At 35.2% G+C, this 19,185-nt stretch overlaps 1 long non-coding RNA gene across 1 annotated transcript in view; it reads right to left on the bottom strand.

The window, feature by feature from the left end:
* The window catches only part of LOC141408019 (uncharacterized), a 31,127-nt gene that overhangs the window by 9,903 nt on the left and 2,039 nt on the right, over window positions 1-19,185 (bottom strand). The window lies entirely within an intron of this gene.

Raw genomic sequence — 19,185 nt, forward strand, 5'->3', positions numbered from 1 at the left:
AAAGAATTTTCAACCCAGATTTTCATATCCAGCCAAACTAAGCTTCATAAGTGAAGGAAAAATAAAATCCTTTACAGACGAGCAAATGTTGAGAGATTTTGTCACCACCAGGCCTGCCTTACAAGAGCTCCTGAAGGAAGCACTGAACATGGAAAGGAACAACCAGTACCAATCACTGCAAAAACATGCCAAATTGTAAAGACCATCAATGCAGGGACAAAACTGCATCAACTAACGAGCAAAAAAAAAAAAAAAAAAAACAGTTAACGTTATAATGACAGGATCAAATTCACACATAACAATATTAACCTTAAATGTAAATGGGCTCAATGCTCCAGTTAAAAGACAGAGACTGGCAAATGAGATAAAGAGTCAAGACCCATCAGTGTGCTCTATTCAGGAGACCCATCTCATGTGCAGAGACACACATAGGCTCAAAATAAAGGGATGGAGGAAGATCTACCAAGCAGATGGAAAACAAAAAAAAAGCAGGGGTTGCAATCCTAGTCTCTGATAAAACAGACTTTGAACCAACAAAGATCAAAAGAGACAAGGAAGGCCATTACATAATGGTAAAGAGATCAGTTCAACAAGAAGAGCTAACTATCCTAAATTATACGCATCCAATATAGGAGCACCCAGATTCATAAAGCAAGTCCTAAGAGACCTGCAAAGAGACTCAGACTCTCACACAATAATAATGGGATACTTTAACACCCCACCATCAATATTAGACAGATCAGAGAGACAGAAGGTTAACAAGGATATCAAGGACTTGAACTCAGCTCTGCACCAAGCAGATCTAATAGACATCTATAGAACTCCCACCCCAAATCAACAGAATATACATTCTTCTCAACACCACATCATACTTATTCCAAAATTGACCACATAGTTGGAAGTAAAGCACTCCTCAGCAAATATAAAAGAACAGAAATCATAACAAACTGTCTCTCAGACCACAGTGCAATCAAACTAGAACTCAGGATTAAGAAACTCACTCAAAACCACACAACTGCATGGAAACTGAACAACCTGCTCCTGAATGATTACTGGGTACATAACGAAATGAAGGCAGAAATAAAGATGTTCTTTGAAACCAATGAGAACAAAGACATAACATATCAGAATCTCTGGGACACATTTAAAGCAGTGTGTAGAGGGAAATTTATAGCACTAAATGCCCACAAGAGAAAGAGGAAAGATCTAAAATCGACACCCTAACATTACAATTAAAAGAACTAGACAAGCAAGAGCAAACACATTTAAAAGCTAGCAGAAGGCAAGAAATAACTAAGATCAGAGCAGAACTGAAGGAGATAGAGATGCAAAAAACCCTTCAAAAAATCAATGAATCCAGGAGCTGGTTTTTTGAAAAGATCAACAAAATTGATAGACTGCTAGCAAGACTAATAAAGAAGAAAAGAGAGAAAAATCAAATAGAGAATAAAAAATGATAAAGGGGATATCACCATTCAACCCACAGATATACAAACTACCATCAGAGAATACTATAAACACCTCTATGCAAATAAACTAGAAAATCTAGAAGAAATGAATAAATTCTTGGACACATACACCTTCCCAAGACTAAACCAGGAAGAAGTTGGATCCCTGAATAGACCAATAGCAGGCTCTGAAATTGAGGCAATAATTAATAGCCTACCAACCAAAAAAAGTCCAGGACCAGACGGATTCACAGCTGAATTCTACCAGAGGTACAAGAAGGAGCTGGTACCATTCTTTCTGAAACTATTCCAATCAATAGAAAAGGAGGGAACACTCCCTAACTCATTTTATGAGGCCAGCATCATCCTGATACCAAAGTCTGGCAGAGACACAACAAAAAAAGAATTTTAGACCAATATCCCTGATGAACATCGATGCGAAAATCCTCAGTAAAATACTGGCAAACCAAATCCAGCAGCACATCGAAAAGCTTATCCACCACAATCAAGTTGGCTTCATCCCTGGAATGCAATGCTGATTCAACATATGCAAATCAATAAACCTAATCCGTCACATAAACAGAACCAAAGACAAAAACCACATGATTATCGCAATTGATGCAGAAAAGGCCTTTGACAAAATTCAACTGCCCTTCATGCTAAAAACTCTCAATAAACTAGATATTGATGGAACGTATCTCAAAATAATAAGAGCTATCTATGACAAACCCACAGCTAGCATCTGAATGGGCAAAAACTGGAAGCATTCCCTTGGAAAACTTGCACAAGACAGGGATGCTCTCTCTCACCACTCCTATTCAACATAGTGTTGGAAGTTCTGGCCAGGGCAATCAGGAAAGAGAAAGAAATAAAAGGTATTCGATTAGGAAAAAAGGAAGTCAAATTGTCGCTGTTTGCAGATGACATTATCGTATATTTAGAAAACCCCATTGTCTCAGCCCAAAATCTCCTTAAGCTGATAAGCAACTTCAGCAAATTCTCAGGATACAAAATCAATGTGCAAAAATCACAAGCATTCTTATACACCAATAACAGACAAACAGAGAGAGCCAAATCATGAGTGAACTCCTATTCACAATTGGTACAAAGAGAATAAAATACTCGTGAATCCAACTTACAAGGGATGTGAAGGACCTCTTCAAGGAGAACTACAAAACACTGTTTAATGAGATAAAAGAGGACACAAACAAATGGAAGAACATTCCATGCTCATGGATAGGAAGAATGAATATTGTGAAAATGGTCATACTGCCCAAGGTAATTTATAGATTCAATGCCATCCCCATCAAGCTGCCAATGACTTTCTTCACCGAATTGGAAAAAATTACTTTAAAGTTCATATGGAACCAAAACAGAGCCTGCATTGCCAAGACAATCCTAAGCCAAAAGAACAAAGCTGGAGGCATCACACTACCTGACTTCAAACTATACTACAAGGTTACAGTAACCAAAACATCATGTTACTGGTACCAAAACAGAGATATAGACCAATGGAACAGAACAGAATCCTCAGAAACAACATCACACATCTATAACCATTTGATCTTTGACAAACCTGACAGAAACAAGAAATGGGGAAGGGATTCCCTACTTAATAAATGGTGCTGGGAAAACTGGCTAGCCATATGTAGAAAGCTGAAACTGGATCCCTTCCTTACACCTTATGTAAAAATTAATTCAAGATGGATTAGAGACTTAAATGTTAGACCTAAAACCATAAAAACCCTAGAAGAAAACCTAGGTAATACCATTCAGGACATAGGCCTGGGCAAGACTTCATGACTAAAACTCCAAAAGCAATGGCAACAAAAGCCAAAATAGACAAATGGGATCTAATTAAACCAAAGAGCTTCTGCACGGCAAAAGAAACTACCTTCAGAGTGAACAGGCAACCTACAGAATAGGAAAAAATTTTTGCAATCTACTCATCTGACAAAGGGCTAATATCCAGAATCTACAAAGAACTTAAACAAATTCAAAACAAAAAATCAAACAACCCCAGCAAAAAGTGGGCAAAGGATATGAACGGACACTTCTCAAAAGAAGACATTTGTGCAGCCAACAGACACATGAAAAAATGCTCATCATCACTGGCCATCAGAGAAATGCAAATCAAAACCACAATGAGATACCATCTCACACCAGTTAGAATGGCAATCATTAAAAAGTCAGGAAACAACAGGTGCTGGAGAGGATGTGGAGAAATAGGAACACTTTTACACTGTTGGTGGGAGTGTAAACTAGTTCAACCACTGTGGAAGACAGTGTGGCGATTCCTTAAGGATCTAGAACTAGAAATACCATTTGACCCTTTGATCCCATTACTGGGTATATACCAAAAGGATTATAAATCATGCTACTGGAAAGCATGAACCTGTATCTTTGAAAGCCAAACCTGTATCTTAATTATGTCTGTGCAGCCTGTTCACCCAACACAGTGCTGGGAAAGTTGTAGGCACTCATTAAAACAAAGGAGTGATTAAGTGTGTCAGCGCCTGAGTGAGCCTATTCCTGTAGGTAGAGAGTTAGAGGAGAAATGGAGTAACACTAAGGTGTCAGCACACACCAGCAGGAAAAATGAGCTAGAAAAATAATTTTGACTCATACCTGACTTGAGTTGCTTAATGTTTCACAAACACTTTAAGGATGAAGATTTTGATATTTTCCCAAAGTCAAATAAATGAGAAGGAAAAAAAAGTGGTTATTTATTGGGACTTTGAGCAAAACTTGTTTAAAAGTACATTTTATACATTTAATAAACTCTACATGGGAAATCATGGCCTCTATCTTGCAAAAGGAACTGTTAACAATTATCAGAAAGGTAAATACAAATGACCTTTGTTGTAGTTTGATTTGTGTCCCCAAAAAAGATATGTTGAAGTCCTAACCGCTGGTACCTGTGAATGTGACTTTATTTGGAGATAGGGTCTGTGCAGATGTAATTAAGATGTAAGTTAAGATAAAGTCATATTGGAGTAGTGTGGGTCCTTAATCCAATACGACTGGTATCCTATAAGAAGAAATGATACATGTACAGAGGAAAGGTGATGCAGAGAGACCACAAGGAAAATTCTGTGTGATGATGGGGGCAAACACAGGAACACCAAGGACTGCTCACAACACCAGAAGCTAAGAGAAAGGCACGGGGCAGATTCTCTCCTAGAGCGTTCTGTGGGATCATGACCCTACCAATACCTTGATTTTGGACTGTGATTCTCCAGAACCAACAGAGAGTAAATGTATGTTGTGTTAAGCCACCCACTTTGCAGTATTTTGTTATGGCAGTCCTAGAAAACTACTATAATCTGCAATTAAAATAATTACCTTTTCAATCATTGGCCAAGTTTACTTAGCAAATTTTTAATTGTCTTTTAAGCAGATTCAAGTGGTTCGGTGGAGGAAGAATACATGTTTTACATATTTCCACAGAGTTTAATTTAAGAATGAAAATGTCTTGGCTGGGCGTGGAGGTTTATACCGTAATCCCAGCACTTTGGGAGGCCGAGGCAGGCAGGTCATGAGGTCAAGAGATCGAAGTGAAACCCTGTATCTACTAAAAATACAAAAATTAGTTGGGCATGGTGGTGCACGCCTGTATTCCCAGCTGCTCAGGAGGCTGAGGCAGGAGAATCACTTGAACCTGGGAGGCAGAGATTGCAGTGAGCCGAGATTGCACCACTGCACTCCAGCCCTGCAACAAAGCGAGACTCCATCTCAAAAAAGTAAATTAATTAATAAAATATAAATAAATAAATAAATAAATCTCGTATAATTTAAAATAAGCAAACAAATATTAAAATCTGGCCCAGTGCAGTGGTCTTACACTTATAGTTCCAGCTACTCAAGAGGCTGAGGGTGGAAGATTGCTCAAGACCAGGAGTTGGAGACCAACCAGGGCAACATAGTGGGACCTCATCTCTATTAAAAAAAATAAAAACAAATAATAAATAATAAAATCTGAGATATGGGATTCAGTTTTCCATTTCTAGACCTCTGTCATGTTTAGAGTTTATCGCAGAAAAGACAAATCCCTTTGTGTTCTTAAAGTTCTCCAGGAAGAATTTTCTTGTTTATTCCTGTGGCAAAAAGGAAAAACAAAAGATGATTTGTAATAAAAAAGCAAATCTGTGCACAAATGTTTAGGTGAGGGGTTGATTTATTCATTTTAATCTGTATGGCACACCCCCAAGGGGATTTTTCATTATTATTTAATACAAAGTAGAAGTATTGTTAAAGACCTTTCTTAAGAATTTTTAAAACATAAAGGAGTCACTTACACAGCAATAATGTGAGAAATATCTTTATGCATTTTACTTAATAGTCTCAGACATCTTGTAAAATTTAGGAATGTGAATTAATGAGATAACAAAGAATATTCAAGGTACTAAAGGCAAGGGTTCTATGTGGATTCAAGTTATTGTCGAGCAAAGTTTTGCCTAAGAAAATCTGTGCCAAGATTTAATGTGTACTTAATCAGACAAGACGAAACTTGTCATTTCCAGTAAGTGATCTCTGATTACTCAAGTCTGTTAATATATTAACAAAAGACTTTCATCATCAGTACACTTGAATAACACTTGGCCCAAAAATACTCTTTCCACATCACAGAGCAGCTGAATGAAAAATTAAATTGCTTCTTTGTAGCAGGCATAAAAAAGTAAAATATTGAAAATAAAGAGAATGCCTTTGTCAAATTGTATAAAGAGTACTTTTCTATAAAATATTTTATAATTCATACTGAGGCTTATAGGTAAGTATTATTAACTGTGGTAACTTTCCTTTTTTTTTTTTTTTTTTTGAGACGTAGTTTTGCCCTTGTTGCCCAGGCTGGAGTGCAATGGCGTGATCTCAGCTCACTGCAACCTCCGCCTCCCGGGTTCAAGAGATTCTCCTGCCTCAGCGCCTGGAATAACTGGAATTACAGGCACACATCATCACCCCCGGCTTGTTTTATATTTTTAGTAGAGATGAGGTTTCACCATGTTGGCCAGGCTGGTCTTGAACTCCTGACCTCAGGCAATCCACCCACCTTGGCCTCCCAAAGTGCTGGGATTACAGGTGTGAGCCACAGCACCTGGCCAACTATGGTAACTGTCTATTTTGACAAATTTTTTGTAAAAACATAATTTTAAAAGGATAAAACCGTGATTCTTAAGGAAATATAAAAACAACACATATGTCAAAGAAATAACCAGTAAGATGTTATTACCAATTCAAAGAGCATATAAAAAAAGTAAGATATTTACATACAATTAAACAAACAAACCAAAAATCTGTTAGGGTAAGAATGACATGTTAAGTATAAAACTGGTTAACGTTAAAATATGGTAAAAATCTTCGGTTTCTGTCCCATTGGACAGAAATTATTTATATCAGTGCTTGATAAAAGTAAAACAGTAACTTTAGCAAGCTTGGAATCTTTATGATAAATAATGAGATGAACTAAGGATATTCCCCTAGATAATACTTAAGTGACCCTTACCCCAAAATAGTATTGAAAGAATGTACTACCATCATTTTACCTTATTTTTTAGTTTCTGATAGTTTTTTTCAGAGTCTCCCCTTACCAAAGATTGTTCTTTTTTAACTTGTATTTTAGGTTCAAGGGTACATGTGCAGGTTTGTTATATAGGCAAATTGTGTGTCATGGGGGCCTGGTGTATAATTATTTTATCACCCATGTAAAAAGCACAGTATCCAATAGGTAGTTTTTCAATCCTCACTCTTCCATTCTCCACCCGCTAGTAGGCCCTGGTGTCTATTGTTCCCTTCTTTATGTCCACATGTACTCAATGTTTAGCTATCACTACCACTAATGTTTAGCTACCATTCAATGTTTAGCTACCACAATTACCACCACTAATAAGTGAGAACATACAGTATTTGGTTTTCTGTTCCTGCGTTAGTTTGCTTAGGATGATGGTCTCCAGCTCCTTCAATTTTACTGCAAAGGACATGATCTCATTATTTCTTATGGCTGTGTAGTATTCCACTGTGTATATGTGGCATGTTTTCTTTATCCAGTCTACATTGATGGGCATTTAGATTGATTCCATGTCTTGGCTATCGTGAATAGTGCTGGAATGAATAGTATGTATATGTCTTTATGGTAGAATGATTTATATTCCTTTGGGTATATACCCAATAACAGGATTTCTGGGTCAGATGGTAATTCCATAGATCTTTGAGAAATCACCAAATTGCTCTCCACCATAGGTGAACTAAATTACATTACCACCAGCAGTGTATAAGCATTCCTTTTTCTCTCCAACATTGCCACCATCACATAGCCATTCTGACTGGTGTGAGATGGTATCTCAACGTGGTTTTGATTTGCATTTCTCCAACGATTAGTGATGTTGAATATTTTTTCATAAGCTTATTGGCCATATGAATGTTTTCTTTTGAGAAGTGTCTGTTCCTGTCCTTTGCCCACATTTTTATGGAGTTCTTTGTTTCTTGCTTGTTAATTTGTTAAGCAAGTTCCTTATAGATGCTGGTTATTAGACCTTTGTCAGATGCATGGTTTGCAAATATTTTCTCCCTTTCTGTAGGTTGTCTGTTTCCTCTGTTGATAGTTTCTTTTGCTGTGCAGATGCTCCTTAGTCTAATTAGGTCCCACTTGTCAAGTTTTTGTTTTGTTGCAATTGCTTTTGGTATCTCTATCATGAAATTTGCAAGGGCCTATGTCCAAAAAGGTATTTTCCAGGGTTTTATAGTTTTAGGTTTTACATTTAGGTCTTTAATCCATCATTTTTACACATGGTATAAGGAGGAGGTCCAGTTTCAATTTTATGCATACGGCTAGACAGTTATTCCAGCACCATTTATTGAATACAGTCCTTTCCCTGTTGCTTAATTTTGTCAACTTTGTCAAAGATTAGATGGTTGTAGGTGTGTGGCATTATTTCTGGGCTCTCCATTTTGTTCCATTGATCTGTAAGTCTGTTTTTGTACCAGGACCATGCTGTTTTGTTTACTATAGCCCTGTAGTATAGTTTGAAATTGGGGAATATGATAGGGATACAACTGATTTTTGTACATTGGTTTTGTAGCCTGAAGCTTCACTAAAGTTGTTTATTAGATCAAGGAGCTTTTGGGCAGAGATGATGGGATTTTCTAGATATAGAATCGTATCATTTGCAAACACGGAGAGTTTAACTTCCTCTCTTCCTATTTACATGCCTTTCATTTCTTTATCTTGCCTGATTGTGCTCGCTGGGAATTCCAGTATTATGTTTAATAGGAGTAGTAAGAGAAGGCATCTTTGTCTCATCCCAGTTTTCAAGAGGAATGCTTCCAGCTTTTGCCCATTCAGTATGATGTTGGCTGTGTGTTTTTTATACATGGTTTTTATTATTTTGAAGTACATTCCTAGTTTTTTGTGGGTTTTTAAAATGAAATAATTTTGAATTTTATTGAAGGACTTTTCCGCATCTATTGAGATGATCATGTGGTTTTGTTTTTGGTTTGGAGTTCTGTTTACGTGGTGAATAGCGTTTATTGATTTATGCATGTTGAACCAAGAATAAAGCCCACTTGATAATGGTGGATTAGCTTTTCTTTTTGGCATGGGTTTATTTTTTTAAAATTTTTTTATTTCCATAGGATTTTGGTGAAAAGGTGGTATTTGGTTACATGAATAAGTTCTTTAGTGGTGATTTGTGAGATTTTGGTGCACCCATCATGCACGTGTTAACGGTAGAGGGTATCCAAGGTTCTTGGTGTCCTGAACAAAGAATTGGACAAAACACACTAACAAAGCGAGGAAGGAATGAAGGGTTTTATTGAAAATGAAAGTACACTCTACGGTGTAAGAGCGGACCTGAACATAGGAGCTCAAAGGCCCCATTACAGAATATTTGGGAGTTTAAATACTCTCTACTTGGGATACACCCTATGTAAATGAAGAGGATGAAGTAAAGTTGCAAAGTCATTTATTTACTTAACCTATGCCCTCATGGAGAGGATATTTCCTGTTGTCACTGAAGTGTGAATCGGCCTTATGTTCCCTGCCTCCAGACCCTATTTTCCAGCCTCACAACCAGTATACGCTGAACCCAATTTGTAGTCTTTTATCCCTAACGCCTTTCCCACCCTTTCCTCACAAGTCCCCAAAGTCCATTGTATCATTTTTATGCCTTTGAATCCTCATAGCTTAGCTCTCACTTATGAGGGAGAACATGCAATGTTTGGTTTTCCATTCCTGAGCTACTTAACTTAGAATAATAGTCTCCAGTCCCATCCAGGTTGCTGTGAATGCCGTTAATTATTTCCTTTTTATGGCTGAGTAGCATTCTATCATATATATACCACAGTTTCTTTACCCACTCATTGATTGATGGGCATCTGGTCTGGTTCCACATTTTTGCAATTGGGAATTGTGCTATTATCAAAATAGCATCATAATTCTTCACAGAACTAGAAAAAAAATCCTAAAATTCATATGGAACATAAAAGGATCCTGCATAGCCAAGGAAAGACTAAGCAAAAAAACAAAACAAAACAAAACAAAAAATAAACACACACACACACACACAAAATCTGGAAGCATCACATTACTTGATTTCTATACTATACTATAAGGTCATAGTCACCCAAACAGCATGGTACTGGTATAAAAATAGGCACATAGACGAATGGAACAGAATAGGGAACCCAGAAATAAACCCAAATATTTACAACCAACTGATCTTTGACAAAGCAAACAAAAACATAAAACTGGAAAAGGACATTTCATTTAACAAATGGTGCTGGAATAATTGTCAAGCCATATGTAGGAAAATGAAACTGGATCCCCATCTTTCACCTTATACAAAAATCAACTCAAGGTGGATCAAGGACTTAAATCTAAGACCTGAAACCATAAAAATTCTAGAAGATAACATCAGAAAAGGCCTTCTAGATGCTGGCTTAGGCAAGAATTTCATGACCAAGAACTCAAAAGCAAATGCAATAAAAACAAAGATAAATAGGTGGGACTTAATTAAACTAAAGAACTTTTACATGGCAAAAGGATCAGTCAGCAGAGTAAACAGACAACCCACAGAGTGGGAGAAAATCTTCACAATCTATACATCTGACAGTGAATTAGTTTTTTGATGTGCTGCTGGATTCAGTTTGCTTAATATTTTGTTAAGGATTTTTGCATCCATGTACATTGAGTATATTGGCCTAAAGTTTTCTTTTTTTTTTTTTGTTCTGTCTCTGTCAGGTTTTGGTATCAAGATAATGCTAGCCTCATAGAATGATTTAGGGAGGAGTCCTTCCTCCTCAATTTTTGGAAGTAATTTCAATAGGAATGGTGCCATCTCTTCTTTATGTATCTGGTAGCATTTGGCTGTGAATCTGTCTGGTCCTGGGCTTTTTCTGGTTGGTAGGCATTTTATTACTGATTCAGTATTGGAAATCATTATAGGTCTGTTCAGGGATTCAATCTCTTCTTGATTCAGTCTTGAGAGTTGAATGTTTTCAGCAATTTATCCATTTCTTATAGATTTTCTAGTTCGTTTGCACAGAGGTGTTCTTAGTAGTATCTGAGGTTCTTTTGCATTTCTGTGGAGTTGGTGGTAAATACTCATTTTCATTTCTGATTGTGGTTATTTGGATCTTCTCTCTTTTTTTCTTTATTAGTCTATCTAGTGTTCTATCAAACTTATCTATTCTACCAAAAAAAAATCCTCAATTCATTTATCTTTTGTTTTTTGTTTTTTGTGAGGTTTTTTTGCATCTTAACTTCCTTCAGTTAAACTCTGATTTTGGTTATTTCATTTCTTCTGCTAGCTTTGCGATTGGTTTACTCTTATATCTCTAGTTCCTCTAGATATGATGCTAGGTTGTTACTTTGAGATCTTGTAACTTTTTGATATGCATGTTTAGCATTATAAACTTCCCTCTTAACACTGCTTTAGATGTGTCCCAGAAATTCCAGTATTTTCTATCTTTGTTCTCATTCATTTCAAAGAATTTCTTGATTTCTGCTTTAATTTCATTGTTTACCCACAAGCCATTCAGGAGCACGTTATTTAATTCCCAGGTAATTGTATGGATTTAAGGGATCTTCATAGTATTGATTTCTATTTTTATTGCACTGTGGTCTGAGACTGTGTTTGGTATTATTTGGGTTTCTCTGAATTTGCTGAGGATTCTTTTATCCAATTATGTGGACTATTATGTGGACAACTTCAGAGTATTTGCCCCGTGACAATAAGAAGAATATATATTCTGTTGTTTTGGGGTAGGGAGTTCTGTAGATGTCTATTAGGTAAATTTGGTCAAGCGTCGAGTTCAGGTCCTGAATATCTCTGTTAGTTTTCTGCTTCAGTGATCTAATACTGTCAATGCTCTGTTGAAGTCTACTACTATTATTGTGTAGGAATCTATGTCTTTTCATAGGTCTATAAGAACTTGCTTTATGTATTTGGGTGCTCCTGTGTTGGGTACACATATATTTAGGATAGCTAGGACTTTTTGAAGTCCTCTTGTAATGGGCTTATCATGCCTGATTAAAAGAGTATTTTCAAATATTAACGTACCAGGTATACTTTAATATAATTGTATCAATGTATCCAATTATATACAGTTTAAAAGGAAACCAGATTTTTACTAAATAATGTAAATAACTATATGCCATGAAAAGTAAGGAGACTCAGTAAAAGTATTATTTTCTTCTGAATTCTAATGGAGTTCACAAAAATCAGATATCATTTAAAAATGTTTAATTCAATCCACAAAAGTAAAATCTTCTAAATTAAGAGTTAGATATTGTATAAACAGAAAGAGAAAGGACTTTTTCCATATTTATTAAAATATAATTAAAATAAAGCCTACCATATTCCACAAGAGTAATCACAATTTAATTTTTTTCTCAGTTTTATTCAGTCCTAGTAATTCTTCTTTTGCTTGATCTTATGTCAAGCATTCTTTTTTAAGGAAGTATGTTTGCTTCTGAACTAAAAAGAGTCTTGGAAATCCTGCCTCAAGTCAGTGGTACAATCTGAAAGTTGACAAAAGAATAACACCTCAGAGGATTGAATTCAAGGGTCCATTCTTTGAAATATCAAAATTCACAGTGTCTAACAGTGTTCTTTCCAGATGCCTTCAGCAAGCATAAAGAAGCAAAAATCTGCTTCATAATGAGATCAATTTATTAGTATAACCAATAATGTAAGAATGGAGGAGGACAAAATTTTCTATTGGACTACCACACATAGCTATTTTGTAAGTGTTGGTGCAATCATTCTCTGAGAGCAAGAACATGTTATATACAGCGAAGGCACTGACAAATCTCTAGTGCCTTCATATAAAGGGTACAATATGGAAGGCTATTTCTTCTGATTTGATCATTCTTCTCAAGGAGCTGTCATAATGTTAATGAAGTAATTAGCGAAAATACTAAAAGACATCTTTTACTTTATTTTAATTTTAATTTTTAACACCTTTATTGAGGTATAATGGATATACAAAGAACTGCACATATTTATTATGTATAATTTGATGAGTTTGGACATATGAAAACACTTATTGATTATGGGGATACTATCACCGTAATCAATGCAACAGACATATCCAACATCTCCCAAAGCTTTCTTGTGTCTGTTTTTGTTTTGGTGAAGCAACAATAAAACACATTTTGAAATGCAAAATATGATATTGGTAACTACAGGTACCACATTGCACAGTAGATATCTAGAATTTGTTCAAGTAACATAACTGAAACTTTATACCCATAGGACAACAATTCCTCATCCCCCCAACTTTCTAGACCCCAAGAGCCACATTGTATTCTCTGTCTCTATGAGTTTGACTATTATAGATATGTCATATAAGTGGAATCTTATTGTATTTGTCCCTCTATGATTGGCTTATTTCACTTAGCATAATGTCCTCCAAGTTCATGGATGTTGCTCCAAACAGCAGGATTTCCTTATCTTTAAGACTGGATAATATTCTGTTGTATGTATACATCATTTTAAAAATCCATTCACTGGTAGATGGATGCTTGGGCAGTTTATTGGCTAATATGAATAATGTTGCAATAAACATGGATGTGCAGATATCTTCTCAAGATGCTGATTTCAACACTTTTGAATATATACTCAGTAGTGAGATTGCTGGATTATAAGGTGGTTCTATTTTAAGTTTTTTAGAAACCTCTATACTATTTTTCTTAGCTGCTGTCATGCCACCAACAGTGCACAGGGGTTCTGATTTCTCCACATCTTCACTAACACTTATCTTTGTTTTTTAAAAAATGTATATTATAGCTACCTAACAGGTGTGAGGTGATACATACTTGTAGTTTTGACTTGCATTTCCATGATAATTAACTATACTGATTATCTTTTAATATACATGTTGGCCATTTGTATGTATTCTTTGAAGAAATGGCATTTTGTGCAGACATAGAAAAAGCAATTCTAAAATGTATATGGAGCCATAAAACACTATGACTAGTCAAAGTGATCTTGAGGAAAGAAAACAAAGCTGGAGGCATCACAATTCCTGATTTCAAAATATATCACCAAACTACCAGAATCAAAACATCATGGTACTGGCATAAAGGCAGACATATAGACAAATGAATGGAATAAAGGCCCAGAAATAACCCCATGCATATAAGGTCAACTGATCTTTGACAAGGGTCCCAAGAATACACAATGAGGAAAGGATAGTCTCATCAACAAATAGTGTTGGGAAAACTAGATATCTACATGCAAAGAAATAAAATTGGACCCTTACTTTATACCACACACAAATATCAACTCAAAGTGGATGAAAAATTAAACATAGGACCTGCAATTATAAAATTACTAAAAGGAAACATGGGGGAAATTTCTTGACAATGGTTTTGGCAATAATTTCTTTGACATAATGCCAAAAACACAGAAAACAAAAGTAGAAAAAAAGATAAGCAGAATTGCATCAATCTAAAAACCTTTTCACAGCAAAGAAAAAAAACTAACAAAATGAATAGGAAACCTATGGAATGAGAGGAAAAAATTTCAAATCATATATCTGATAATGGGTGACATGGGTTAATTTTCAAAATATATAAGGAACCCCTACAACTCAGTTGGAAAAAGTCAAATAACCTGATTTTAAAACTGACTTAAAAAATTTTTTAAATTATATTTTTGGAAGCAAAAGCAAGAGTTGCCACTGGTTACTTCATTAAATAGTGTTATATGCCCAAGAAGTAATACTCAGTTATACTTATGTAACCAAATGACAAGGAAATATTTTAAAATTAACATTAGAAAAGGTAACATGACTGTAAAGTCAACACAAAGCAGAGAAAAGTATTCCAGTGAGACATCAAATAACTGCTATCTGGATGCATTGCAACAAAAGATAAGTAATAATCTCATCACCTTTGCTAAGCACTCTAAAGTCAATATATCATTTAACAAAAAGAAAGTCAAATTATTTCTGTATAAATATAATATTTGGCAGTAAATCTTTTATAAACCTTTAAATTAATAAGCCAATTAAAATTGAGCCAAAAGTGACATTAGCACAAAAGGCAGAGTAAGCAACTCTAAAATACCTCCATGTTCATGAGTTGGAAAAGTTAATCGGATTAAGTTAACGATACTCCCCAAATTGATGTGCAGATTCAATACAATTCCATCAAAATTACAACCATCTTTTATACAAAAATGGACAGACTGATTCTAAAATTCATTTGGATATGATAAAGATTCAGATTAGTCACAACAATTTTGAAGGGAAAAAAAGAACAAAGTTAGAGGACTTCTACTTTCCGATTTTAAAACTTACCACAAAAGCTGTTGCAATCTCAAGATAGCATGGTACTAGCACAAGGATAGATATATAGATCAATGGAAGAACACTGAGAATCCATAAATAAATCCACACATTTTTGGTTAGTTTATATTTGAAAAGGGTGCCAAGAACATATAATGGGGAAAGGATAACATTTTCAACATAAATGATGAAAAAACCAAATACTCATATGCAAAAGAAAGATTGGAGTTGGACCCATAACTCACACTATATCCAAAAAATTAATCCAAATCAATTACAAACCCAAATGTAAGAGCTAAAATAATAAAACTTCTATGAGGACACATAGGTATAAGTCCTTGGGACCTTGGATTAGGCAATAATTTATTAAACTTGACATCAGAAGCACAATGAATCAAAAAATGTTTTAAATTGTATTTTATTAAAACTAAAAACTTATGTTTCTCAGAACACTATCAAGTGTGAAGAGACAACTCACAGGAGTAAATATTTGCAAATTATATATCTGATAAAGATCAAAGATCCAAAATATATAAAGAACCCTTACAATTCAACAATAAAAAGATAAACAATTGAATTAAAAGATGGGCAAAGGAATTGAACAGACATTCCTCTAAAGATGATACATAAAAGGTCAGTAAGTACAAGAGAATATGCTCAAAATCGTTATTCACTAAGGAACTGCAAATTAGAACCATTATGAGATACCTCTTTATATCCACTATGGTTATCATTCTAAAAATTAAATATAGAAAGAATAGCAAATGTTGCCAAAAATGTGGAGAAAATGGAATGCTCATACATTGCTGGTGGGAATTTAAAATGTTTCAGCCACTGTGAAAAGTAGTCTGGCAGTTCTGCAAAAAGTTGAACACTGAGCTACCATATGACCCACAGATTCACTCCTGTATATATTCCCAAGAAAATTGAAATCATATGCTCATGCAAACACTTGTATACAAGTATTTATAGCAGAATTTTTCATAATAGCTAATAAATGAGAATAACTCAATTGTCTATCAACTGAGGAATGGATAAACAAAATGTGGCACGTCATACATTGGAATATTTTTCAATATCGTTCACTCATATAAAGGAATGAAGTACTATATATATGCTACAACATGGATGAACTTCAAAAACAACATGCTATGTGAAAGAAGCCACCCGACATCGGCCACATATATTATGATTCTGTTAATATGAAGTGTACAAATAGGTAAATTCATAAAAATATAAAGTAGATTAGTGGTTGCAGAGAATGCACGAATTAGTATTTCCACTTATTGAAAATAGGAAGTGACTGCTAACATGTAAGTGGTTTATTTTGGGGGTGATGGAAATGTTCCATAATTTCATAGTGGTAATAATTACATAACACCATGAGCATACTAACAGCCACTGAATTGTACACTGTAATGTAATAAATGTTACATAATGGGAATTTATGTCCATTTAAAAATTGTAAAAAATAGCCAACTATGGAAAAAATTTACCTTTTTTTTCAGATTCAATGTTATAAATAAAGGAAATAGTTTCCCTTTCTGCAAACCTGATTGTACATTCATTCAGATTTTCTCTTTCACTGTCCCATTTCACATTCTGGAAAGATCAGATATTTTAACACAAAATTACTCTCTTTTCCTCATTTGGAAAACATTTGTCCTATTATCTCGCATACACAGTTATGTTTTTTGTCACTATTGTTTCTACCATGGCCTCAACTATACATATTAGTTATAACATTTAATGAAAGAAAATAACCACTTAACATAAAAAAAAACTAGAAAAGATCATCTACTACTTTCTTTCCTATACAATGAATCCTAAAATGGCCCTGAAATCTGGTACCAGCTCCTCTATGCTGCAGTCTAAGAGCAGTCTTGTCCTCACAGGGACCTACTGGGAGAAATGCTCCTAAGTGCCCTGGTAGGCTGACCTTGGTCCCACTGTGGATCTTAAACCAGCACTGTAAACTGGATCCAGACCCTCTCATCTGTGATTTGAGAGCAGGCCTGCCCTGCCCACTCAGGGACCCACTGAGAGACATGCTCATTCATGAACCCAGAGGCGGGCCTGAAGACCTTGGTCTCAGCTTTAGGCCCTGAGGCAGCCCTGTTACTTGGTTTCCTTTTCTCTCAGCTGCAATCTAGACCAGTACCGACTGCCTAGGAACCTACCCAGTGACCCAACAGGAGCCCTCCTAAGGACCCAGAGGAAGCCACATTCATCCACATATCTGGTAACTAGTCCACAGTCTGTGGACTCTGAAGTAGACCCTCATCCCAGTGCCAGACCTACTGACCAAGGTCTGGGAGGCAGTCAACATAAATGATGAAAAAACCAAATACTCATATGCAAAAGAAAGATTGGAGTTGGACCCATAACTCACATTATATCAAAAAAATTAATCCAAATCAATTACAAACCCAAATGTAAGAGCTAAAATAATAAAACTTCTATGAGGAGACAGACAGAATCTAAGCCAGCATAACCATGTGACCTGTCTCTATCTCCAGTTGACCACAATTCTAGAAGCAATCCTGTCATCCTGGGAACCCAACAGGAGGATCCTGAGGACTTTTACCTGCAAAACCAGTCTATAAAGATGGGGAAAGGTGTTTGCTCCTTCAGATGCATGGAAACCAATGCAAAGTTACACAGATAATAATGAACCAGGCAAACATAATACCACCAAAGGAAACTAATAAAGTTCTAGAAACTAACTTCCACCCCAAATGGAGATCTACAAATTTCCCCCCAAAACTCAAAATAATCATCTTAAAGATGCTCAGTGAGATGCAAGAAAACACAGACAGACAACTAAATAAAATTAGAAAAACAATGCATGAACAAAATGAGAAGTTTAATAAAGAAATAGAAACCATTAAGAAAAAACACAAAAATTATATAAGAATAGAACAGAATATTTTAATGGAGAACTTCAACAGCAGACACAGTCATACAAAAGAAAGAATTAGCAACTTGAAGACAAGTCATGTAAATAGTTTAATTAAAGGTGAAAAAAGAAGAAAGATTAAAGAAGAGTGAAGAAAGTATAAGGGACCTATGGAATACCATCAAGCATGCAAATACACATATTATGGGAGTCCTAGAAGGAGAAAAGAGGGAAATGAGCAAAAAGCTTATTTAAAGGAATACTGGAAGAAAAATGTAAAAGCTAGGGTATTGGTGGCAATATGGGGATATGAAAATCCTCATGCGCTACTGGTAGAATTGCAGTGTGATGTAACCATTCTGGAGAGTTATATGTGACGACTTAGTCACTTAAGTACATGCCTCTGATACAACAATCACACTCCTGTGTATGCATCTTGCAGGACGACTTATATGACGACTTAGTCACTTAAGTACATGCCTCTGATACAACAATCACACTCCTGTGTATGCATCTTGCAGGAGGATTTACCTGTTTCAAAGGGTATATGTAAAAAGAGATTTATCAAAGCATTATTTGATCATGGCAGGACAATAGAGACAATCTTGTTTTTATCATTAGGAGAGTGGAAACATTAAACATCGCGGATGATCACCAAAAAGGGCTATACTGTAATAAAATGCAATTAACAAAATACATACATATAAACGTGGGAGGATGTTTTAAAACTAGCAATAACTAAAAAGAGTAAGAAACAGGCAAGGTCTTTTTCCAATATTATTTATATAAAATAAAAATACACACTCAGGACGTTCCTTTCCAGTAATGGTATACAAGGTAATTGAGACCAAACTTCCCACTTAAAGTACAAATGGTTGGTATATATATATATATATATATATATATATATATATATATATATATATATAAAATATTCATTATATATGTATATTTTATAAATATATATATTCACTGGAGGTATTGAAAAGCAAAGACTGTGAAGAATTATAAATCCAAAGTTCCGAAGTAACATAGCAACCCAAAGGG

The sequence above is a fragment of the Macaca fascicularis genome, chromosome 11 (genome assembly GCF_037993035.2).
Source record: "Macaca fascicularis isolate 582-1 chromosome 11, T2T-MFA8v1.1".
NCBI lineage: Eukaryota > Metazoa > Chordata > Mammalia > Primates > Cercopithecidae > Macaca > Macaca fascicularis.